The sequence below is a fragment of the Chiloscyllium punctatum genome, chromosome 26 (genome assembly GCF_047496795.1).
Source record: "Chiloscyllium punctatum isolate Juve2018m chromosome 26, sChiPun1.3, whole genome shotgun sequence".
NCBI classification, from domain to species: domain Eukaryota; kingdom Metazoa; phylum Chordata; class Chondrichthyes; order Orectolobiformes; family Hemiscylliidae; genus Chiloscyllium; species Chiloscyllium punctatum.
The window spans coordinates 55,520,892-55,545,923 of NC_092764.1; the positions used below are offsets into that span (position 1 = coordinate 55,520,892).

Genomic DNA, 25,032 nt, shown 5'->3' on the forward strand with positions numbered 1-25,032 from the left:
GTTGATGCTGTTTATTATTTTGATCCTGGGAGAGATGTGAACTGATTTTTTTTTTAAATGCGTATGGCCAAACTTGTCTCCCTTGTCCTGACAACTGACTTGTGTACACGTGAAAACTAGTCCACTAATTTGCCAGGATAGCAGCATACATGACAGGAAGTAGCAAATCCGTGCTGGTCTCCTGGAATCTGCAATATAAAAGTGCAAAGGCTGTTATTTTTGAAGCACTTCTCATACTTTGGGACATTCCATAATGCTTTGCAGCTCCTCGTACATTTTGAAATATGGTTAGTTTACCAACTATTATTGAGCTGTAATTTCTTCCCTTCTGGGAAAATATGACACGCACTAATGAAAGAATATTACGAGAGTGACTGGGGCTGGCAGCCTTGTAGAAAAGGAAGTTAAAGATGAACTTTCATCCTCATTCCCATTCCCATTCCCATTCTCTTGTTTAGTGAGTAATGAAAACACATTTCCTTCCCTCTTTGTGAAGGAAATCTTGACATCCACACATGACTACAGTCAGACCCTTCAGTATGAATTTGAAATGTGAATTTTCTCCTGCATTGGGCACCAACTAACCTATGTGATGGACTAGTTAGAATTTATAATTGTTCATGAAGTATTTAATACCATTAAAGGACTGGTAACAGTACACCTTCAATGCTGGTTGTTGGCAGTATTGGATTTTAACATTGCCTTTGGAACCAGAGGGAAATATTCCTTATAAATTTATTTAGAATTTAGTGTAGCATGGAAATATCCAGTAATTACAAGATATGGGCAGAATGTGAACTTGAACAACCTCTACATAAAATGCCTTGAAGCAGTTATTTGTAATCCTCATCTTTTCACATTCCAAGGTTTGTTTTGATTAAATATGGATGTAGATTTGTTTTGTTTTGTTCTAACCTTTTTTCAGTCCAGTATGTGTCACTACATTTGTGTTTAATGCAGTAATTGGAGACGTTGCAGACTTGTTTTTGAGTTTACTTGGCTTTTTTAACATGCAGTTGTAAAACAAAGTGGGTTGGGTTTACAACGAGCCACATTCCACAAGTAAACTTACTCAACTGGTTTGAATGGTTTAGCTGGGTGTACTTCCAAAAAAATGTCAAAATTCCAGCTGGTTTTAAGGTTTTTAAAGTTGATTTTAGTTTACATTTCTCAAGCCTGTCTTTTGAGTAGTTTACTATTTCTCCATCTGGTATTTTGAATACCGGTGATACTCATTGACTTATCAGTGGAGTTAGTGGGTCCTTTTATTAGAGTTTTCCTTTAAAGTATGAATTTGAGTGCCATGGAGAAGAGAATTATGGCAATCATTTGGAATTCCTAACTGAAGTAGTTTTACAATTTAAAAATTACTGTCACTTGTTTTATGCAATTGCAGATTTTCACATGTCTGAGAAACAAGCTGTGGGGTAATAATGGCCGAAAAGGTGCATTAAATTATGATAGAACATAGAACAATACAGTGCAGAACAGGCCCTTCAGCCTTCTGTTGCACTGACCTGTGAACTATTCTCAGCTCGTTCCCTCTACATTATCCCAAAATCATCCATGTGCTTATCTAAGGATTGTTTAAATCTCCCTAATGTGGCTGAGTTGACTACATTTAGCAGCTAGAGCATTCCACACCCTTACCACTCTGTGTAAAAACCTGCCTCTGACATCTGTCCTAAATCTATCACTCCTTAATTTGTTGTTATGCCCCCTCAATTTATAGTTATGCCCCCTCATACAAGCTGAACAGCTTGGTTGACAGTGACTGAAATATTAGAACATAGAAAAGTACAGCACAGAACAGGCCCTTTGGCCCATGATATTGTTACGTTAGGATTAACACTCGGCACATAAAATTAAATAACTTAACCTACGCACCCCTCAACTCACTGCTATACATGTGCATGTCCAGCAGTCATTTAAATGTCCCTAATGTCTCTGCTTCCACCACCACCAGTGGCAACACATTCACAACTCTTTGCGTAAAGAACATTCCTCTGACATCCCTGTATACCTTTCTCCCAATATCTTAAAACTGTGACCCCCTCGTACCAGTCAATCCTGCCCTGGGGAAAAGTCTCTGGCTATTGACTCTATCTATTCCTCTCATTATCTTGTATACCTCGATCAGGTCACCTTTCTTCCTCCTTCTCTCCAGAGAGAAAAGTCCAAGCTTATTTAACCTTTCTTCATAAAGCAAGCCCTCCAATCCAGGCAGCAACCTGGTAAACCTTCTTTGCACCCTCTTCAAAGCCTCTATCTTTCCTGGTAGTAGGGTGTCCAGAACTGGACAATACTCCAAGCATGGTCTCACCAGGGACTTGTAGAGCTGTAAGAAAACTTCGCAGCTCTTAAACATGATCCCCCTGTTAATGAAAGCCAAACTAACATATGCTTTCTTAACAACCCTGTCCACTTGGGTGGCAATTTTGAGGGATCTATGTACTTGCACACCCAGATCCCTCTGTTCCTCCACACTGCCAAGAATCCTGTCTTTAAACCTATATTCAGCATTCGAGTTCGACCTTCCAAAATGCATCACTTCGCATTTATCCAGATTGAACTCCATCTGCCATTTCTCAGCCCAACTCTGCATCCTGCAATAGTCCTCAATACTATCGACAGCACCTCAACCTTTTGTCATCTGCAAATTTACTAACCCACCCCTCAACCTCCTCATCCAAGCCATTACTAAAAGACTACAAAGAGCAGAGGCCCAAGAACAGAGCCCTGCGGGACCCCCTCAACACTGACCTCCAGGCAGAATACTTTCCATCTACAACCGCTCTCAGCTTTCTGTCAGCCAGCCAAGTCTGAATCCAGATAGCCAATTCTCCTTGTATCCCATACTTCCTGACTTTATGAATGAGCCTTATCAAATGCCTTGCTGAAGTCCATATACACCACATCCACTGCTCAACCTTCGTCGAACTGTCTTGTCACCTCCTCAAAGAACTCCAGATTTGTGAGGCATGACCTGCCCCTCACAAAGCCATACCAACTGCCTCTAATCATGCTATGCTTTGCCAAAAATAGTTATAAATCCTATCCCTGAGAATTCTTTCCAAAGCTTTGCTGACCACAGACATAAGACTGGTCTGTAATTGCCAGGGGTTTCCCTATTACCATTCTTGAAAAGAGGAACAACATTTGCCACCTTCCAATCCTCTGATGCAAATTCTGTGAGGAGGCAAAGGTCTTTGCCAGCGGCTTAGCGACCTCCTTTCTCACTTCCTGGAGCAGCCTAGGATAAATCTGATCTGCCCCTGGGGCCCTCCATTTGGGCATGACTTTCGGAGGGATGGCAATCATCAGATTGCCAATTGGCTTCTACTTCTCAACATTAAGAGCTCTGCATTTCTAGGAGATTCCGATCGCTGCTCCCGCAAAAATGAGCAGCATAATTCAAATCTAACTAATACCATTAATGCAGGATAGTTGAGGGGTGGTAATGCAACGAGATTTCTTCACTGAAGTAATTGCTATATTTTGAAGTGAACAACAGTAGTCTGTGTGAGTGTGGTGGTGGAAAAGCACAGCATGTCAGGCAGCATCCGAAGAGCAGGAGAATTGATGTTTTGGACATAAGCCCTTCATCCTACAGTACAGTCTGCCAGTTTGGTAGCTTGTGTGAAAGGATGAGTATGTAAGCAAAGTGTAATGATTGAGTGTTTAAGGTAGGTCAGTGGTAATGGAATATCAGGGAGTGAAGTGTCAGGCATTAGAGGGAAATATGGGTGTGAGGGTTAGAGAAGAGGATGAGGAATTCCAGCTTAATTGTTTTATCGAATGATGCTTTTCGCTAACTTTTTTTTTCCCAGATAATCATTAAATGCAGTGGAACCCTCAAATCTCATGTTTGAAAGGATATTTTTGGAGGGTTCCAGCCCTGGAATCGTCAACTTTCTGGGCGATTCTCTACATTGACAATTCTGAGGATTCTCACATGCAACTCCTGTCTGCTACAGAAATGACCATCTGGCTATTGGAAAATCTAGGCCATTATGTTCTGAGTATGGAGACCATTTTTCACTTTTTGAATATAAAAGATATGATCTGTCAATAACCAGTTTGAATTTTTTCTCACTGAATTCATTAAAATATGTGACTTGTAATTTAGCCATTAATTTATTTGGTTGTGCACGTTCCTGATATTAGATTCGTGTATCTTTTTTCATTTTAATGGATTGTGAGAAAACTGATTTTTTAAAGCATACTACTGTATCTAGTGTGAATACAGCATGGACTTCAAATAATGAACATTTGACTAGTAGCTCAGTCATTTTGCTAAAGCTATTCATCATATGCTCATCGCGACAATGCAATGTCAAATTTCAAATTATTTATGTTATGGGGAGGTGGAAAGAAAGGGTGTTAATTTGTTCACAAGTTAACTGTAGCTGAGGCACTCCCATGGCTATAGATTAACCTTCTTGCTCCTCAGGCAATGTTGAAGATTATAGAAGGGGTAGAATGGAACCATGGGAATGTGGTTAGATATCTTTTTTTGTAAAGGAGTTTAGAAGGAAGAACTAACCTACCATTGCAATGAAATTGCTCTTCAAAGCCCTTTTTTAAAATACTGACTTTTTTGAACTTGTTTTTAAACTACCAAAACTAATTTTTCTGTTGGCTCAAATAAAGCACAGTCTTCATTGGAATTAAGGCCTGTGCTATGCAGTTAGCTCTGGTTCTTGCCCAAAGTAACCCTAATCAGACTTGATTAGATCCCATTAGATCATGAAGATTGCTCCACTCGTGTCAATGTTATGATGCATGTACATGATTAATTGGAAAATTAAGTTACATAAGTGATAGCTGTAGTTGGTATGTGAGGCTTCGCCATTGAAGTTGAATGAGATGGTTTTGGTTTGTGGATTTTACTGTTAGAAAGCTAGTTTGGTGATAAATTTCAGTTTTTTAAAAAATAAAATGAATGGATAGCAGTCATTTTACCCCTGAACAATCATTGATGAATAATCATCCATTAGATGTAGATTATGCAATTGATTAAAATCACCTTTTTAGAGCCTTTGTTTTAAAAGATGTACTTATGTTGATTTGGAGTCATCTTTAAGTTGTACAGACAAATCAAACCCTGAAAGTGAGTGGAATTTGGGAGTGAAGAAACATGTAAATGGAAACCATTTTTCTGGTGTACAACTGAAATATTTTATTTTGTGGGTTAATGTAGGAATTCCTATTTTAACCAGGGGTTCCAAGTTTTGGACATTTCTTTTTCCCTTTTCTAAATCCTTGGTTGTCAGTCAAGATGATAAGGGTTGCAAGTTTCTCAGGTGACTGGACAAGCAATTCTTGGGTCATCTCCATGCTATAGGACTGTATGGCCCAAACTGGTCCATAACGACCAAAAATGTTTGTCCACGCTAACCCCATTCCCCTGCACTTGGTCCATATATTTCTAAACCTTTCCTATTCTCCCATTTGTCCAAATGCCTTTTTAAATGTTAATGTACCTATCTCAACCATTTCTGCTGGCAGTTCATTCCAAATGAGTACCTCCCCTTGTTTTTTAAAAAAAAGTTGCCCCTCCGGTTCCTTTTTATTCTTTCCCCTCTAACCTTAAACTGTTGCCCTCTTGTCCTCTATTTCCCCAAACGTGGGAAAATGACTGAGTACGTTCACCCTAGCCATACCTCTCCGGATCTTATACATCTTTTTATAAGGTCCCTCAGTCACCCAAGCTCTTTAAAAAAAGTCCTAGCTTGTCCAACTTCTCCCTATAACTCAGACCATTGAGTCCAGGCAACATCCTTGTAAATTTCTTCTGCACTCTTTCCAGTTTAGCAACATTCTTCCTATAACAAGGTGACCAGAACTGAACACAGTACTCCAACTGCAGCCTCATCAACATCCTATACAACTGCAATATAAGTTCACAACTTCTATACTCAGTGCCCTGACTGATGAAGGCCAGTGTGCCAAAAGCTGCCTTCACTGTCCTGTTTACCTAAGATTCCACTTTCAAAAAACTGAAGTGTTCTATTACACTCAAGGCCTTCCCACTCTCCATTAAATTCCTACCTTGATTTGACTTAACACAATGCATAACCTCACACTTGTCTATATTAAACTCCATTTGCTATTTCTCTGGCCACTTTCCCCATCTGATCAAGGTCCTACTGCAATTTCTGATAACCTTCCTCACTGTCCATGATGCTGTTATTTTAGTGTCATCAACAAACTTACTAATTATGTCTTTACATTCTCATTAAAATCATTGATATTGATAACAAATAGCAATGGGCCCAGCACCAACCCCTGAGGCACTCGACTAGTCACAGGCCTCCGATCCGACAAGTATCCTTCCACTATCGTCCTCTGTTTCTGACCCTCAAGCCAATTTTGTATCCAATTTGCCAGCTCACCTTGGATTCCATGCGATCTAACCTTACAGAGCAGCCTACCATGTGGAACCTTATCAAAGGCCTTACTGAAATCTATATAGACTACATGTACTGCCTTGCCCTTGTCAACCTTCCTGGTCACTTCATCAAAGTACTTGAACAAATTTGAGGCATGATTTCCTACTGAAAGCCATGCAGACTACTCACATCAAACCCTAACTTTCCAAATGCATGTATATCTTATCCCTCACTATTTTCAAGTAACTTGCCCACCACCAGTAAGATGTTAAGCTTAACATCTTACTGGTTTATAATTCCCAGGCTTTTTTTTTCAAGCTTTTCCTGAATAATGGCACAACATCTGCTACCCTCCAGAAGTCAGATGTCCCATGAGGTAGTGGAATCTATAGTGCAGACTTTGATCTGTTTCGTTTCATCACTATTGATGTTCTGCCATATTGTTTTGATGGATAGTTGCCATTCTGAATGAATGGTATGAAGCTTCTCCGTCAATTAATGTCAGTGGAGAACTTCATTTTGTCTTTGAAGCATTTTTTATGTAATACTGCATGCAGTAGGAAGAATGTTGTGAAACTTGAAAGGGGTCAGAAAAGACTTGCATGGATGTTGCCAGGGTTTCCTCTATAGGAAGAGCTAAATAGACTGGGCTTTTTTTTCTGGAGTATCAAAGGCTGAGGGGTGACTTTATAGAGGTCTATAAATGAGGGGCATGGATAGGGTGAATAGACAAGATCTCTTCCCTAGGCTGTGGGAGTCCAAAACTAGACTGCATAGGTTTAAGGTGGGGGGGGAAAGACTTGAAAGGGACCCAAGGGGCAACTTTTTCATGCACAGGGTGAATTGTGTATGGAATGAGCTGCCAGAGGAAGTGGTAGAGGCTGGGACAATTATAACATTTAAAATGCATCTTGATGTCTATATGAAAAGGAAGAGTTGAGGGATCTGGGCCATATAATTTTATTTAGAAACATTTAGACTAATCTAGGCCAGTCAATATTGCTTTGTTGATGGAAGATACCTGGCTAATGTGGTGAATATATTTTTATGGCCTTTTTCTGGTGGAACTCTACGTGGTTCATGACTGGATTTCTTCCTCTATCAATGATGTAGACTTTAAATTTAGGAGGCACACTTAAGTTTGAGGGTGATACAAAATGGATCTGTAGTTGAGGAAGAAAAGGTGTAAACTGCATTTGCTCACCATATTCCCCCCACTCTAAACTAAGTGTTTCTGCCCTTTGCACTGCCTCATGTCTCCATCTTTCTTGACTAACCCGGACTGACCATAGTTACCCTTGACTGTTCATTGCAGCCAAATATGACCAGCTGCCTAGCTATCTGTGTGCTACAAGGCCAGATACAGATGCTATTGGTATCCAAGTAGATGTTGAATGAGTCAGTGCTTAAAGCAAGCTAAGAGTCAAGTTTTGCTGCATGAGATAGGCAACATTAATGTAGTAGTGAGTTCCAAAGTACAGTATCAAAATGCTGAACTACTAAAGTACAAATCCTAAATGTGCTAGGATGATGCAAGGCTGATGCTTTGTTGATCTTGACCTCCATGATGGAAAGTGCAGACAGTCTCTGCCTATGGAGCAGCATTTTGGAGAATGCCGGCCAAGGTAGAGACCTAAAGAAGATCCAACAAGTTGCATCTGTCAGGTAATACTCAAACCTTTGGACTGGGAAATGTTGCTGTCTAGTTTCTCTCGACTGTCTGGGAAAATAATTTGCACAAAAATTCTGTGCGTTTTATGTCATAAGATGTTCATGAATGCCAACAGGCAGGCCCTTACTCACTCACCATTTTAAAGATTCACATCTAGCTGTTTAAAGTCCTATGGAAAATCTGACTTTTCTTTCCTCTCCACGTCAAGAATCTAATTATTTCATTCTTGCCCTATTTTCCTGGCTTACCATGATCCAATTCATACTGACCTGGGAAAATGTAGCCCCTTGTGCATACCTGCACATTCTTGAGGGTAACAAAGAAATATACAATTGTTGTGTATAACTTTGCTCTACTTATTAGATTTAATTCTAGACTTGGGAGTATTGACTGAATGAGAAGTAAGTGGAATTGGCCTACACTTTGTCTGAGCATGGGAAGTGATCAATTAATCTATAAAAATGCTGAAAAGGGTTTGGCAGTGTTGAAACTGAGAGGCTGATTTCCCTGGCTTGTATCTGAAACTAGAGGGTCATGCTTAGGACAAAAGGGTGATTTGACACTGGTCAGGGAGTTGTGAATATTTGGAATTCCCTACTGGAGTGATGTGGATATTCAGTTGGCTAGTGCATTCCTGCATGTGCACATTTTAAGAAAAAAACATTTGAAGAATATTGGGATAAGACCAGTGGAATTGAAGTAGATCAGTTATGATTTTGAATGGTGAAGTTAGCAGGCAATATGCCAAATTAAACTAACTATTTTTGTGTGAATGCTTAAAACTGAAATTTCTTTTTAGATGAAAAATCCTTATTCCTATTCTTTTTTAGCTAAATCCCTCTGTCCACTGTTTTGATGCAATAATGCTTGGAGGTTGACGTCATATTGAAGTTTAAGCTTTTAGTATCACCTTGACTTAATTGACCAGTCAGTTGAGAAAATCAATTTGATCTGGATTATTAATCAGTTTACTGCCTTTCATCATGTTGAGGTTATGCTTTATTTTGCAGCTTTAATTTTTACTTCCAATTGACTCTGAAATATTTCAGTCCATGTTTTGTCATTGGTTTTACTTTGGACTCTGAAACAGCTAATTGTGAACATTAATGGGGGGAAGTTATTGCCACGGCCAATCCTGAGTGGTTGATACTTTGAGCTGTAAGAATGTAACTATTTTTTTTAAATCCCCAAAAGACGAATAAAATCTTTTCAAGTAAGAATATCCAGGCATGTTAATTGTATTAAATCAATTGCTTGCTGCTAGAGTTCAAATTAAATGTCTCTGTACTGTTTTCCAATGGTGAGAGCTGACCATAAATATTTATTTATTCTTTCAATTGTAAGAATACAACAAACCTGTGTGTAAGCCCTTGAAACAAAGATTGCCGACTGCATTTTCAAGTGCATTTGTCAATTGTGTCTGAATTTTTTTCTACTTGGCTATCTATTTTACTGCATTATTTTTGCAACAAGTCTTAATTCCTGTTCTAAGGTAAACACTTTCCAATCAAGCTATTCAGAGATTATTGCATATCCCTGGAACAGATGGTAATTGAATCTGGGCCTCCTAGTTCAGAGCTATGGACACTACTGCACCACAAGCCCTTTCTGGCTATTTGGACCCTCTTCTTACTAAGAGTAAGTGGTGGGTTAGGTGGCAGGTGGAACAGATGTTGGCTCCCAGGGGAGTAGGGGTTGCATGTTGGCTCCAGGAGTGAGTGGCAGAGAGTGTTGCCTGTCTGGTTAGGGGTTGTAAGTAGGGGATCTGGTCTTGAGAGCAGATGGGATACTGGGTCCAGTAGCTGGGAAGGGTGTGAAGTCAGGGTTTGAGGAGTGTTTTGGGTCAGTTTATAGTTAATCTAGAGTTAGACCAGGTATTTAATGATGTTTCCTGACTATTCAATCAACAGCAGCAGAATCTGTGAATTCTGATTTAAATGGGATACTTTTAGAAGAATCTAGGTGGAGGGGAATGGCCCAATGGAATCTTCAATTTCCCAGGCAATTCCTTTTGGAGTTTGCCATGTAAGGAATTCCAGTATTCGTATACACGACTGCCATCAGTAAAAGCACAAGCAAAACAGTTCAGGGGACTATATTTTAAATATTACATTTCAAAATGTAACTTGTATTTGGTAATACAAATTTAAAGTTTTAATTTTCAATGAAGTCAATAGAGATAAAAATCTGGATGAATGTAACATGGGCTACTGATCTGCTGTCTACCCATTCATATTTTCTCATTGTCAACAATTATAATTTGGAGTCAGTGAAGAATGAATGGTGCCTGCCATTCATTTGTGTTTGTAGCTGCTCACAAATCTTTTGAGGATTTTTTGAGCAGCAATTTGCTATTATCAAATATCTGATCCTGTACAGTGGCTCTCAAATGTATAGGATGAGCTTTGCAATCAGTAAGACTACAAAATCCTCAGACATGAAGTACATTTAAAAATGAAAGGTATAGAAAGCAAAGAGGCAAGGAGTTGGGAATGACACAATTAGAAAAGGGTCTAAGAAAAAGATTAAACTAAATTTGAATAAATGACTCTTAATGCTGAAGGAATGAGATAACAAAAATGTGAAAATCACATAAGGATTGTTAGCAGAAATTCTAAATACACTTTCTGAAAAAAAAAATCACATGCAGCTGAATGCACCAGCTAACTTTTGTCTGTGTTGTCGAATTAATGGATAAATATTACCACTTGGCCTTGCGTGGCTTCCATTACCAAGTTAATTGGCAAAGTTCCAGCATAATACTGTGTGTGTTTGTTTTACTGCAAGTTGCTGTCTGTATTTCAATATTTTCACATGCAGTAAAATACGCAAGTTGCTATCCAGGCTGCCCAATAAATAATGGCTCTGCTAGAAGATATAATTAGCTTTGCCACTACTATCAAAAAAATCATACATGTCTGTCTTCCACAAGCTTATACCTTTAATTTTGGTTTTTCTCATGATGTGGAGCTGCAGTAAGTGACCAACTTTTCAGCAGAAAGCAGGTGGCTTGTATGCTGCCTAATTTAAGCCATAAAATCAGTTAAAATATATAATTAAGTAATGTTGATCTATGGAAAATTACAAACAAAATGCAGTTTTAAAATATATTGATTTTTAAAAATTGAGTTATCAAATAAAATCTATGCTAAGAAGAAAAATGTGTCCAATTAGAGCTTGCTAGAACTAACATCTGGGTTGTAACTTTAAATACACCAGGTTATCCTCAAATACTTTTTGCTGCTATAAGATGTTCAGTAGATTGAAAAATGAATAAGAGCATTGTATTTACACTAGCTAGTAATGCATGACCATAGATCTCTAATAGCCACCTCTGTCTGCACTGTTTGTATTGCTGCTGTTTTACCAGCCAACAATCTGTTGATTGACTACAATGAAAAGAAATTTAAATGAGGTGGCTGCTGAAGGTCTTGTGTACATGGGTGTATTCACCCTCCCACTGACCACATAAACAAAGTACAATCTTGCTGGTTAGATCTTCTTTGGTCTGGTTGACCAATCGGGGAAAACAGAAATTTGGATTTGATGCTATATTATAGTTTCACTAGTAAATTGGGAAAAATATGCTATCAATCTTGTAGTTGAAAACCACAAGTTCTAAAACCACAAACTCACAGTTTCTCAATGATACATTGGTTGCAGAAGCCATTCTGCAATATTACCAGTATGTGGGGTTTTTTTCTGCAGCATTCCAGAGTCTATATTACTTCGTTCCAGTTTCCTGCACCTTGAAGGTACTGGCTCTTTCTGGAATGTACATAACCCCAGCTACTTACCTGCTTCATGTATTGGAAACCTTTGTGTTGCCCAGCCTTGCGCTCATCTGACGTTCATAATGCATACTTTCTGATTGAGGTCATGAGCAACAATCAGGGAGGTATAATGGAATAGAATTGCAGTATGTGATTCTGTACTTTTAAATGTCACTTGATCTGCCTTTTTAAACTTTGTCTGAGGTGGGGCAAGCACACTCATAGCACTGGAGGGAGTAATAACTTTGAAATATTTCATCAGTCTTGCCTTCGTTAGCAGTGAACTTTTTGTTTCTATTACAAATGGTGTCAAACATGATTTGAATATCCTAGATCCTATGAATGCTAATTCTTTCAAAGTTAGGAAATTTTTGACAAACTTCTGTACTGTCTGACGTACGAAGACATGAATTAGGAGTAGGCCTTTGGCCCCTCAAACCTGCCCCAGCCATCCATTAAAATAATGGCTAATCTGATAACCCTACATTCTTGCCTACTCTTGGTAACTTTTCACCCCATTGCTTCTTTATATTAAAAAAAATCTATCTGAAAATATTCCAGTCTCTCTCCCACTGCTTTTCATGGTAAGAAAGCTCAAGAAATTGAGGAATTAGAAATCTCCTCCATCTGTCTTAAATATCTGAACCTTTTTTTTTAAGTGACCCCTGACTTCTAGATTCTCCCATGAGGAAACATCCTTGTCATATCCACCCTGCTAAGGGTCTTCAGGATCCTTTATGACTTGGAAATATTATCCAGATATTCCAAGGAGTGGCAATCTGTCAGAAGTGTATCATCACAGGTAAGTCCTCTAGGCCCTGATGTTTTTCAACAGATAGAAAGACCTTAAGTTGAGGATGAGTGAATTAACCCGAGCATAATGATACAGGGAGCTGTTCAAGTGGGGAAGGAAATAAGATTGCAGTAGAAGTAGGGATTTGTATAATCTGGGATAGATACTGTTCTATGCAGCCAAGAACAGGGGTCCTGAAGGCTGTTGCATGCCTGATGTCAGCTTGACGTACATCTCTGGGCTGGAGAAGAATTGGAGTAGGATGAAAAAAAATCTGTTGTAGTTATCCATATTGGTACCAATGATATTGGGACTGCTGAATGGGTGGGATGGGTTTTAGCTAATAGGACACTAATACTAGTACTAGGGTAGAAGGGAGCTGTTGCAGTGGGATAGGCTTCACTTAAAGAACTGTGCTGGGATCAATGTCCTGGTGATTTGAATAACCAGGGCTGTACAGAGGGCTTTAAACTAATTACAGAAGAACTGTCAGGCTATGCATATTGGGATAGGAAGGGATATTATAAGTACAGAACAACAGTAAATTGGGTTAAAGTGGGGAAAATGGTTAAAAAAAATCTTTTTTTCAAATGCACACAGCATTTGGAACAAAAATGAACTTATGGCACAGTTAAAGGGCAAGATTTTTTTTAAAGCTATTATGGTGATATGTTTACAAGGGGATCAAAGGTGGGAAACTAAATATTCAGGGCATGTGGCCTTTTTTTGAAAAGGACAGGCAGGAAACGGTAGTGGGTTAGCTGTGTTTGTACTTGTTGCATCTCATAATATAATAAATGATCTTGGAGTGGAAGATGTAGAATCCACATGGGTGGATGTAAAAATTAACAAGGGGAAGAGTGTGCTACATAGGGACCCTAACAGTTATACAGATTAAATTGAGGTAATGAGGACATGCTAAAAAGGCAGTATGTTAATCCTGAGTGGCTTTGATCTTGTAGATCGGGAAAGTCAGTTTGGCAGAAGTAGCCACAAGGAAGAATTAATTGATTTTGAGGCCAGTTTCCTAGACTAGTATGCGGTGGTTCCAACTAGCAATCAGGCTATTTTGTATCTAGTAAAGCTTAATGAGGTAAGTTTTTAATGACAAAGGGGGGAAAAAAAATCTCTTTAAACAGTGACCACAAAATGGTAGAATTTAGTGTTCAGTTTGAGGGGAAGAAATTTTGGTTCAGAAGCAATTGTGCTAAATCTAAAGGTAATTACAAAAAGAGGGTAGATTTTAGCTGGAGTAGACTGGGAGAGGAAGTTAGTAGGAAAAACAGTTGATGAGTATTGGCAGATGTTTAAATAGTTTACACCTCACTGCAGATTCTATTGAAAAAGAGAAGGATCTAAGGAAGAAGATAAGCCACCTGTACTTAACAGGGGAAGTTGAGGATAGCATCAAATTGAGAGAAAAACAAACAAGGTGGCAAAAGTTAGTGGTAAGACCGAGGACTAGGAAAGTTTGCTTTTTTAAAAAAAAGTGACCAAAAACCTCAGAGGGAGATGATAAACTGTGGGTAAGTTTGCAGTAATATAATGTCAGACAGCAAGAGTTGTTTAAACACCTAAAAAGAAGATAGAGGCCACAATGAACATAGGTCCCTTAGAATGAGGTAGGGGAAATACTGGGGAGCCAGGAAATGGCAGAGGAGTTGAATAAGCACCTTGCATCAGTCGTCTTTGTGGAAGACACTAGTAGCATTCCACAGCTCAATGCTGGGGCCATACTTCATTACTATAATGTGGAAAGTGAATGTATGATGGATGACAAATGAGAAGATAAGTGGCAAGGATGGACTGGTTAAGCAAGATGGGGAACGTCTTGGCAGATAGAACATAATGTGGGAAAATATAAGGTTAAGCACTTTGGCAGGAATAGAGATGAATATTATTTAAATGTGCCATACTAGATTTCTGCAGTCTTTGTCCAGAGGGATTTGGGAGGAGTCATGCACAAATCTCAAAGCTAATGTAAAGTTCAGCAGTTAACAGGAAAGACAAATAGAATTCATTTTGGCTCAAACTATACAAGACTCTAGTTCGACCACACCTGGAATAATGTGAACAGCGTTTGGCCCCTCACTGAAGCAAAAACCGGCATTGAAGGCAGTCCAAGGAAGGTTCACCAACTCGATCCCATCTATACAAAGATTTTATTGAGATGTTGACTGGGTTGGGCCTATATTTACTAAATATCGAAGAATGAGGGGTGACCTTGTTGAAACATGAGTTGCTGATGCTGAAAGGTTGCCTCTCCTAGAGTCTAGAACTAAAAGACACAATTTCCGATTAAGGAACTACAAGATAAGGATGAGATGATCATCTTATTGTAATTGTACTATAGATGCCCCCAGTAGTCAGAGGGAAATTGAGAAACCAATTTGTAAGTAGATCTCTCTTATCTGTAAGAATAATAGGGGATTTTAACTTACCAAACATAGAGTGGGAGAATCGACGTTTCGGACATGAGCCCTTCTTCAGGAATGAGGAAAGTATGCCAAGCAGGCCAAGATAAAAGGTAGGGAGGAGGGATGTGGGGAACGGACGTTGGAAATGCAATAGGTGGAAGGAGGTTAAGGTGAGGGTGACAGGTTGGAGTGGGGGTGGGGGCAGGGGCAGAGGGGTCAGGAAGAAGATTGCAGGTTAGGAAGGTGGTGCGGAGTTCAAGGGTTGGGACTGAGACAAGGTGGGGGGGGGAGGGGAAATGAGGAAACTGGAGAAATGAGTTCATCCCTTGTGGTTGGAGGGTTCCTAGGCGGAAGATGAGGCGCTCTTCCTCCAGCCGTCGTGTTGCCATATCGGAAAACACTCTCTCAGACTTGCAAAGGACCTCTACTGTTCTTCATCCACAAGAATCCATACACTAAACAAACAGTTCTTCCTCCATATCAGAAGACGGCTGGAGGAAGAGCGCCTCATCTTCCGCCTGGGAACCCTCCAACCACAAGGGATGAACTCAGATTTCTCCAGTTTCCTCATTTTCCATCTCTTCCCCCACCCTCCCCCACCTTGTCTCAGTCCCAACCCTCAAACTCAGGACCACCTTCTTAACCTGCAATCTCCTTCCTGACCTCTCTGCTTCCGCGCCCCCCCCCCCCCCCCCCACTCTGGCCTATCACCCTCACCTTAACCTCCTTCCACCTATCGTGTTTCCATCGCCCCTCCTCCCTATTATCTTAGCCTGCTTGGCACACTTTCCTCAGTCCTGAAGAAGGGCTTATGCCCGAATGTCGATTTCTCCTGCTCCTTGGATGCTGCCTGACCTGCGCTTTCCCAGCAACACATTTTCAGCTCTGATCTCCAGCATCTGCAGTCCTCACTTTCTCCAAGCATAGACTGGGACTACCGTAGTGTTAAGGGTTTGGATGGAGAGGAATTTGTGTGTACAAGAAAATTGAGTCAGTATGTGGATGTACCTACGTAAGAGTGCAAAACTTGACCACCTCTTGAGAAATAAGGCAGGGCAGGTGACTGAGGTGTCAGTATGGAAGCACTTTGGGGCCAGTGACTGTAATTCTATTAGTTTTAAAATAGTGACAGAAAACAACCAGATCTAAAAGTTGAAGTTCTGAATTGGAGGGCCAATTTTGACAGTATTAGGAAGTTGACTGGGGATGGATGTTTGCAGGTAAAGGGATGACTGGAAAATGGGATTCCTTCGAAAATGAGATCTGTCCAGAGACCGTGTCACCCTATTAGGGTGAAGGGCAAGGCTGGTAGATGTAGGGAATAGTGGATGACCAGAGAAATTGAGGTTCTGGATTAGTGGTGCTGGAAGAGCACAGCAGTTCAGGCAGCATCTGAGAAGCAGTAACTTCGACGTTTCAGGCAGAAGTCCTTCATCAGGAATAAAGGCAGAGAGCCTGAAGGGTAGAGGGATAAGCTAGAGGAGGGTGGGGGTGGGGAGAAAGTAGCATAGAGTACAATGGGTGAGTGGGGGAGAGGATGAAGGTGATAAGTCAAGGAGGAGGGTGGAGTGGATAGGTAGCAAAGAAGATAGGCAGATAGGACAAGTCATGGGGACAGTGCTGAGCTGGAAGTTTGGAACTAGGAGGGGTCCCCTAGCCCTTTCCGCCTTCCGCAAAGACCGTTCCCTCCGTGACTACCTGGTCAGGTCCACATGCCTTCCCCCCCCCCCCCACAACCCACCCTCCCATCCTGGCACCTTCCCTGCCACCACAGGAACTGCAAAACCTGCACCCACACCTCCTCCCTCACCTCCATCCAAGGCCCTAAAGGAGCCTTCCACATCCACCAATATCATTTATTGTATCTGTTGCTCCCGATGCGGTCTCCTCTACATTGGGGAGACTGGACGCCTCCTAGCAGAGCGCTTTAGGACACCCGCACCAATCAACCACACCGCCCTGTGTGGCCCAACATTTCAACTCCCCCTCCCACTCTGCCGAGGACATGGAGGCCCTGGGCCGCCTCCACCACTGCTCCCTCACCACCAGACGCCTGGAGGAAGAACGCCTCCTCTTCTGCCTCGGAACACTTCAACCCCAGGGCATCAATGTGGACTTTACCATCAGTTTCCTCATTTCCCCTCTCCCACCTCACCCTAGTTCCAAACTTCCAGCTCAGCACTGTCCCCATGACTTGCCTATCTTCTTTTCCACCTATCCACTCCACCCTCCTTGACTTATCACCTTCATCCCCTCCCCCACTCACCTATTGTACTCTATGCTACTTTCTCCCCACCCTCACCCTCCTCTAGCTTATCTCTTCACCCTTCAGGCTCTCTACCTTTATTCTTGATGAAGGGCTTTTGCCCGAAATGTCGATTTTACTGCTCCTTGGATGCTGTCTGAACTGCTGTGCTCTTCCAGCACCACTAATCCAGAATCTGGTTTCCAGCATCTGCAGTCATTGTTTTTACCCAGAAAAATTGAGGTTTTAATCAAGAAAAAGAAGAAAGCATATGTCAGGTATAGGCAGGAGATAGTGAATCCTTCGAGTAAACAGGCAGTAGAAGTATACTTGAGGGAAATCAGAGGGCAAAAAGGGGGCATGAGATTGCTTTGGCAAATAGAATTAAGGAGAATCCAAAGGAATTCTACAAATACATAAAGGACAAAAGGGTTACTAGGGAGAAAATAGGGCCCCTTTTTAAAAAAAACAGCAAGGCCACCTATGTGAGATCGCATCAGTGTTTCCTGTGGAGAAGGATTTGGAAAATAGAGCATTTTGGGGAAATAAATAGCAACATCTTGAAAAAGCCCATATTACAGAGGAGGTGGTGCTGGATTCCCTAAAGATGGATAAATCCCCAGGACCTAATCAGGTATAACCGAGAAGTCGTGGGAAGCTAGGGAACAGATTACTGGGCCTCTTGCTGAGATATTTGGATCAATGATAGCCATAGGCGAGGTTCTGGAAGATGGAGGTTGCCTGTTGTGGTGTCACTATTTAAAGAAATAGCCAGGGAACTATAGACCAGTGAGCCTGACATTGGTGGTGGGCATGTTGTTGGAGGGAATCCTGTGGGACAGGATTTACATGTATTTGGAAAGGCAAGGACTGATTAGGGATAGTCAACATGGCTTTGTGCATCAGAAATTGTCTCCCATGATTTTTTATTTTGAAGAAATAAGAGTGGATAGAGGATAGATGGTGGATGTGATCTATATGGACTTCAGCAAGGCATTTCACAAGATTCCTCCTGGTAGACTGAGCAAGGTTAGAACACACTAAATAGAGGGCGAAATAGCTATTTGGATACAGAACTGGCTCAAAAGTAGAAGACGTTGGTAGGAGGGTTGCTTTCAGACTGGAGGCCTGTGACCACCGGTGTGCCACAAAGATCAGTGCTGGGTCCACTGCTTTTTGTCATTTTATATAAAATAGTTTGCATGTGAACATAAGTGTAGTTAGTTTGCAGATGACCCCAAAATTTGGAGATTTAGTGTACAGCGAAGGTGGTTACCTCCGAATGCAACAGGATCTTGATCAGATAGGCCAAGGAGTAGTGGATGCAGTTTAATTTGTATAAATATGAGGTGCTGCATTTTTGTAAAGGCAAATCAGGGCAGGACTTAATTACCTTTTTTTAATGGTAAGGTCCTGGGGAGTGTTGCTGAACAATGACCTTGGAGTGAAGATTCATAGTTCCTTGATGGTGGAGTCTCCGGTAGATAGGATAGTGAAGAAGGTGTTTGGTATGCTTGCCTTTATTGGTCAGAGCATTGGGTATAGGCGTTGGGAAGACCATGTTGTGGCTGTACAGGACATTGGTTAAGCCACTATTAGAATACTGCATGCAATTCTGGCCTCTCTGCTCTAGGAAGGATGTAGTGAAAGAGTTACAAGGATGTTGTCAAGGTTGGAGGGTTTGAGCTACATAGGGAGAGGCTGAACAGACTGGGGCTGTTTTTCCCTGGAGTGTCTGAGGCTGAGGGGTGACTTTATAAAGTCATAAAGGGCATAGATAGGGTAAATAGACAAGTTTTTCCCCAGGGTGGGGGAGTCCAAAACTAGAGGGCTTAGGTTTGGGGTGAGAGGGGAAAGATGTAAAAGGGACCTATGGGACAATTTTTTTCATGCAGAGGATGGTGTGTCTATGGAATGAGCTGCCAGAGGAAGTGGAAAAGGCAGATACAATTACAACATTTTAAAAGGCATCTGGATGGGTGTTTGAATTGGAAGGGATTAGAGGAATATGGGCCAGTGCTGGCAAATGGGGCTAGATTAATTTAGGATATCTGGGCTGGATGAGTTAGACCGAAGGGTCTGTTTCCGTGCTGTAAATCTCTAACTCTGACTCTGTCACCTACATAAACTGACTAGGACGTGCTTCTCAGTGGACAGTGAATATATGGAATTCTTTCCGACAGAGGGCTGTAGAGGCTGCATCATTAAGTGTATTCAAGGCTGAGATGTATAATCAGATTTTTAATCAGGTGAGGGCATAAAGGGTTTTGGGAAGGAAAGGGAGTACAAGGATTTTCACATCAGCCACAATCTCATTGAATGGTGGAGCAGACCAGTGAGCTAAATTGCCTAAATCTGCTGCATCATTTAGTAGATTGCCACGCTATTTCTAATTTTTTCTCTTAGTACATATCTCATCTCATTTTATAGATGACCATTCCACTCCTAATTCCTTCAGAAAGTCAGAAATTAAGTTTCTCCCATAGTTTCAGGTAGTCTGAGGAAGTCGAACCACACCCTTTTGAGTAACCAGGTGTGAGATTTGCTGACAATTAAATGTTGAGCACAGTCGTCTCTTGGACTGCTATAAAAAGGCAGGTATGGGATTAGTGTTAGTTTGTTCAGAGGTCAGGATGATTTAAGGAGTTTTGTGTGAGTGGGCCTGCCTGTAAGGAGTTCAGAGGAGGTGTAGATGGGTATTTGCTACATAAAGGGAATCGCTTCCTTTTATTACCCAAGGGTTAACTAAATTTTCCTAAATTATCAATGAAAAGATAGATAACTAATGGAAGCAGAAGACTCAATTCTTTTAATGGATTACTTTGGTGGGTACCAGATGCAAGGGAACTGCCCTTTTGGAATCTGCTGTCTTGAATCCCACATGGGCTTGACACAATTCCAGTCTTTGCTCTAACAATTATCTAGCCTTTGGAATAGTTGGGTTAATGTCGTCATTTGTTATTGTTCCTGTTCAAAATTTTGTAAATTCCAACCTAAAAGCACTATGGGAGTACCTTCACTTGATTGCAGCAGTTCAAGCAGCCAGTTCTTCACCACCACCACCTTAAGGTCAATAAATGCTGGCCAATCTAAAATGCCCACATCCCCCCCTCTTTTCTTTTTTGAAAAAGTGGCTTCTGCTAAATCCATTTTGTGTGGAAACTTTGCACTAAATTACAAGGGCAGTTTGTTCTGTCTGGACTACTTTGTTCTGAAGTACACTCTGTTTAGAGTCTTGGACAAATTTGAATTAAGTGATTTATAGGGCAGCTCTTAGGCCTCAATAACATGGACTATGACAAGAAATGTGGCAGAATAGCATGTAGTCCAACAAGGTGCTCTTGACGTTGGGGAAAAAACTCAAAGCATCTTTTAACTAAGTTCTGGGCATTTGCAAGATTCTCACTAGGTAGCAACAAGTTACCCATTAAGGGGAGTATTGATTTGTTTACTTCATTAACTGCACATCTCCCCTCTTGTAATGTAGCTTTTTATCATACCATCCACCAAGTAAACTGGATGATGAGAATTCTCAACATGGAAATTGGCGGGTACTTGGTGACTTAAGCTCAGCTCACTGCTTTCTCCAAAGGGTCTTCCTGTTGGACACCAGGTACGAACACCTCAAGGTACGTGCCATAGGGACCAGCCACATGCAACCCCATATCCACAGACACATCCAACATGTGCTGTCTTCTAAGAATTCTCCTCTCCGATCCAGTTACAGTACACTTCTGCACTTTAATGCTGCATCTTCAGGTGCAATAGCAATTGCTTTTTTTTAATGTTGTAGCAGAGACACTTCATGCTCAAGGATGTTAGTGGCTGGAACAGGTTGCAATTCCAGCCTAATCAGTTGCCCTCTGCTCACCGATTTCACTTCAAGCCTACCCAGATGTTCACTGCACTCCTGCCTTGCCCTTCAAGAGATACCAGACTCTCTTCTACTATTTTGTAATGCCATTTAATGCGAATACAAAGCCAGGAAGCTTATCATGGTGTCAGCAGTCCTTCGTCAAGTTGAGGTAGATAGCCTTTGGTTGCAGTTTCTGGCAAAATACATAAAGGGCAGCTTTGGTCTAGGGGATTTGATATGGTCAGTCAGCTGCTTGGGTCAGGATCTTCCTTGTACAGAGTGAACAGCCAAATGTCAGGTAGCTCATTGCTTGTTAATATGCTTTATACCTTTTTTTGTGGGCTGTTTCCCTCCTGGAAGTGAGGGGTTGTTTAGGGAGATGAAAGTAGATGCCACAGCTGTTACTTTTGCAGGTGGGGAAATATCCTAAGCTAATGAGTATGCAATGTGATAGTTAATGAGGAAGGTCTGTATTACAGTGAGTAAAAGAAAATATTGTAGGCAATAGTGGTGGAGTATTAGCCTTGGTTGGAGGTGACTACAATAGCAATGAGTCCTTTTGGAGAAAAGGTGGTACTTGCATTGTGTGGAATGGACATGGCTGCCTTCTTTCTCTGCTGTGCACTTCCTGGTGGCTAAGACAGCACCGACCTGAGTGGCAACTTTGAATCCCCTGGTATGGTCTGCTGTAATAGCTGCATCTGTGAACATGGGCAAATAAGATTCCCTGCCTCTGCACTGCCCCATCCATCAGGACTGCCAGGTCATTATTGCAATACAAGGCATCAACGCTTCCACCTCACCACTAAACCTCAGGAGGCATGCAGACCAGCTTTAGGCAAATTGAACTTGTCTGGGTGCACAATGGTGTTTTTAAATATTGTGCCAGAGATGTCTATCTATTCTGGAATATCCCAGCATTGGGGAGGTCATCTTCGTACAATGTGTGAAAGAATGTCTAGATTTGGTCATGAGGGATGTCATGAGATTTTGGTAAAATGTAAGTATACTTACTAGAATTTATAGAGCAAAGGCATTCAGAACAAAACAGCCCATTTGATATTCCATTACATAGGCAGAAATTCACCAAAGATTCTCAGACTGCACCTTCGAAACCCCATGATCGTTTCCATCTAGAAGGATAAGGGCAGTAGTTAAATGGGAACACCGCCTTCAGGTCCCCTCCAAGCCACTCACCGTCCTGTCTTGGAAATATATCACCATTCCTTTACTGTTACTGGGTCAAATTCCTGAAATTTCATTGCTAATGGCATTGTTGATCAACCTACAGGAGGTGGACTACAGCTGTTCAAGAAGACAGTTCACCACATTCTCATGGGCAACTGAAGCAAGCAATAAATGCTGACCAGCCAGCCAGCAATGTCCACATCCCACAAAGGGGGGAAAGACATCCAAAAGCATCCTTTACCTTTACCACCAATTCTCAGCAGCAATGTGTATTATCTAGAAGTCGCATTGCAGAAATTTACCAAAGATCCTTAGAAAGCACCTTCCAAATCCATATCCTTCCAGATACATGTGGTTAAAGGCCACATGGGAGCACCATCCGTACATTCCTGTCTAAGCTACTCAACCATTCTGACTTGGAAATATATTGCCATTCCTTCAGCATTGCTGGGTCAAAGTCCTAGAATCCTTCCCTAAAGCATTGTGGGTCTACCTACAGCATACGGACTACAACAATACAAAGCAGCTCATCGCCACCTTCTCAAGGGCAACTAGGATTGGGAAATAAATACTGGTGCTGCTCATTCCATGAGAACTTTAAGTCTACAATTTCAAATCAAAATTTGACATTTTGAATAATTGAACATAGTTGAATAAATGAATTATTCTGTGATCTGACATGCAGTATCTCTGGATTGGCAAGGTAAACATTTGGAAACCACTTTCCTTGTGTTTTGGGTACTAATGACAAACTGCTAACTAGGATTTACATGAAATGGAATAAATCTGATGTGTAATCTATACTGGAATATATTGAAATTTGGTAAACTACAGCTGCATCTTTGAAGTTGGAGTTCATAAAACCTGGAAGTGCTGCTCTGAAAAGTGTATCATAAAGGAACTTGCTAATAGACAGGAAGGAACTGAACTGGAGGTGCTGAATTTTTTTTGTGGCAGATCCATAGAAGAATTAATTGAAGTAAGGTGGTGGAGTGCTATTGAGGGGACATGCCTCTTATGAACATACATCACTGGTGGTTTAAGGAAGTATTAAAATCTGGCTTGTACCAGAGAGTAAAATTGGCAGGTGCACATCTTTCCAAGCCCATCAGTAGCAATCAAATTTACTTGTTTGCCTAATAATAATTATTCTAATCATACAATTTTAAAAAAAATTCTTGTATTCTTGTTAAATTGAAAATCCTTGCTCATCAAATCTAGTAAATGCTTTTAAAATGACTTTGAATCTGCAAGAATTTAGAAATCTAATTTTACTTAAGTATCTGCCTATCGTATTTCACTGGATCAGATCTCTTTAGTGTTTAGCTTCAATTTCACACACATCCAAGGGGGAAACTAAGTTAAACTATTTAAGGAGTCCAACATAATGGTGAAAATCTTTACTTGTTTTAAAAGCTTTGTTCTTATTTAAAACTGGTTCTCTTGTTATAATGCTGCATGGTTCCTTTTTTTACTTGAATACACATCCAACTGTGGCACAATGTTAATTTTCATTTCTGCTTCAAAGAGTACATTGAACAAAATGTCATTTTGAAGATGAACTAAATTTGGACAGATTCAAACAAGTGTTTCATTTTTGTACATTTTAAGGATTCCCTTGCTACCTTGTATTTTTGAATAATTTTATTCTGATTGCTTATACATTTTGTACATAGTTGTTATTTTAAAAATACTCTAATGTTTCCACACACTTCCTAAAGCATTTGATATTGAATATTTTGACCCCAAGAAGGTTGGGTTTGAGACTTTTGGGGAACATAACACCAAAAGAAGTACAGTTAAACATTTGCTCTTATCACACTGAGCTTTAGTCAGGTTTGCAAAATTTTGCTACTTGTTCAGTTTATTTTAAAAGTTTTTACCTTCAGTAAAAAATTGAACATTCAGACTGATGGTCTCCGATCAATGGCCCATAACATTCTTGCCACGTTTTTCAAAATTGTGTTCAGAATCCTGCTGGTAGTGAGGAAAAACATCAAAACCACAATGTTTAGAACCAGTAATTGGAAATTTTCTGCTTTAATATTATTACTAAATTAATAATACTTGTGTATGATTTTGAATAGCTGAATGATTATCATCACATTAATAGAATTCACTGTTTTCTATTAAATATTCTGTTTGTGACAAACTATGCAGATTTTTAGATTAATTTGTCATTGACAAATAACTTGCATGTAATCAGCAATATTTCTGGAAATAAATTATATTCTTTGATTTATAAAGTGATGACATTTGGGAGCATTGCAATTGCAAACTACTGCACCTGCTAATTATTCAGTGGTTATGAATATTATAGCTTGCTTATGAATGCTAGATCAGTACTAGATGCAGCTAGTTACATAAGCTTTGTGACAATTCCAGATGGGAACAGCAGATTTGTTAGGAGGCACTGGTAATTTTTATTTTAAAGTAAACAAAGTTTGAAATGCTGGATACTTGCTAAGATGAAACAGGTTCTGTGGAATCTGTACTCCATAACCTCCAGAATCAAACTGAGGTAACTACGGTTAACAGACACTGGTTGAATGCGACAGAGCACAAATAGCAGGTGTGGTCAAGATAAAACCCAATGATTTGAGCTGATTAACGTTTTTGGTTACGTTCCACTATTTTAGCCAGATAATGCTCTAGTATTGAAGCACAGGCATAATCTCCACTCCATAGCCACA

The 25,032-nt window shown here is 40.5% G+C and overlaps 1 protein-coding gene and 1 long non-coding RNA gene across 2 annotated transcripts in view; one reads left to right on the forward strand and one right to left on the reverse strand.

The window, feature by feature from the left end:
* LOC140453063 (uncharacterized) lies at positions 1-24,312 on the reverse strand. Its single transcript, XR_011952292.1, has 3 exons — positions 24,223-24,312; positions 22,166-22,284; positions 1-188 (listed from the first exon to the last, which is right to left on the reverse strand). It is a non-coding gene; the product is annotated as an uncharacterized lncRNA (long non-coding RNA).
* pard6a (par-6 family cell polarity regulator alpha) overlaps positions 1-25,032 on the forward strand; it is a 102,055-nt gene that overhangs the window by 48,957 nt on the left and 28,066 nt on the right. The window lies entirely within an intron of this gene.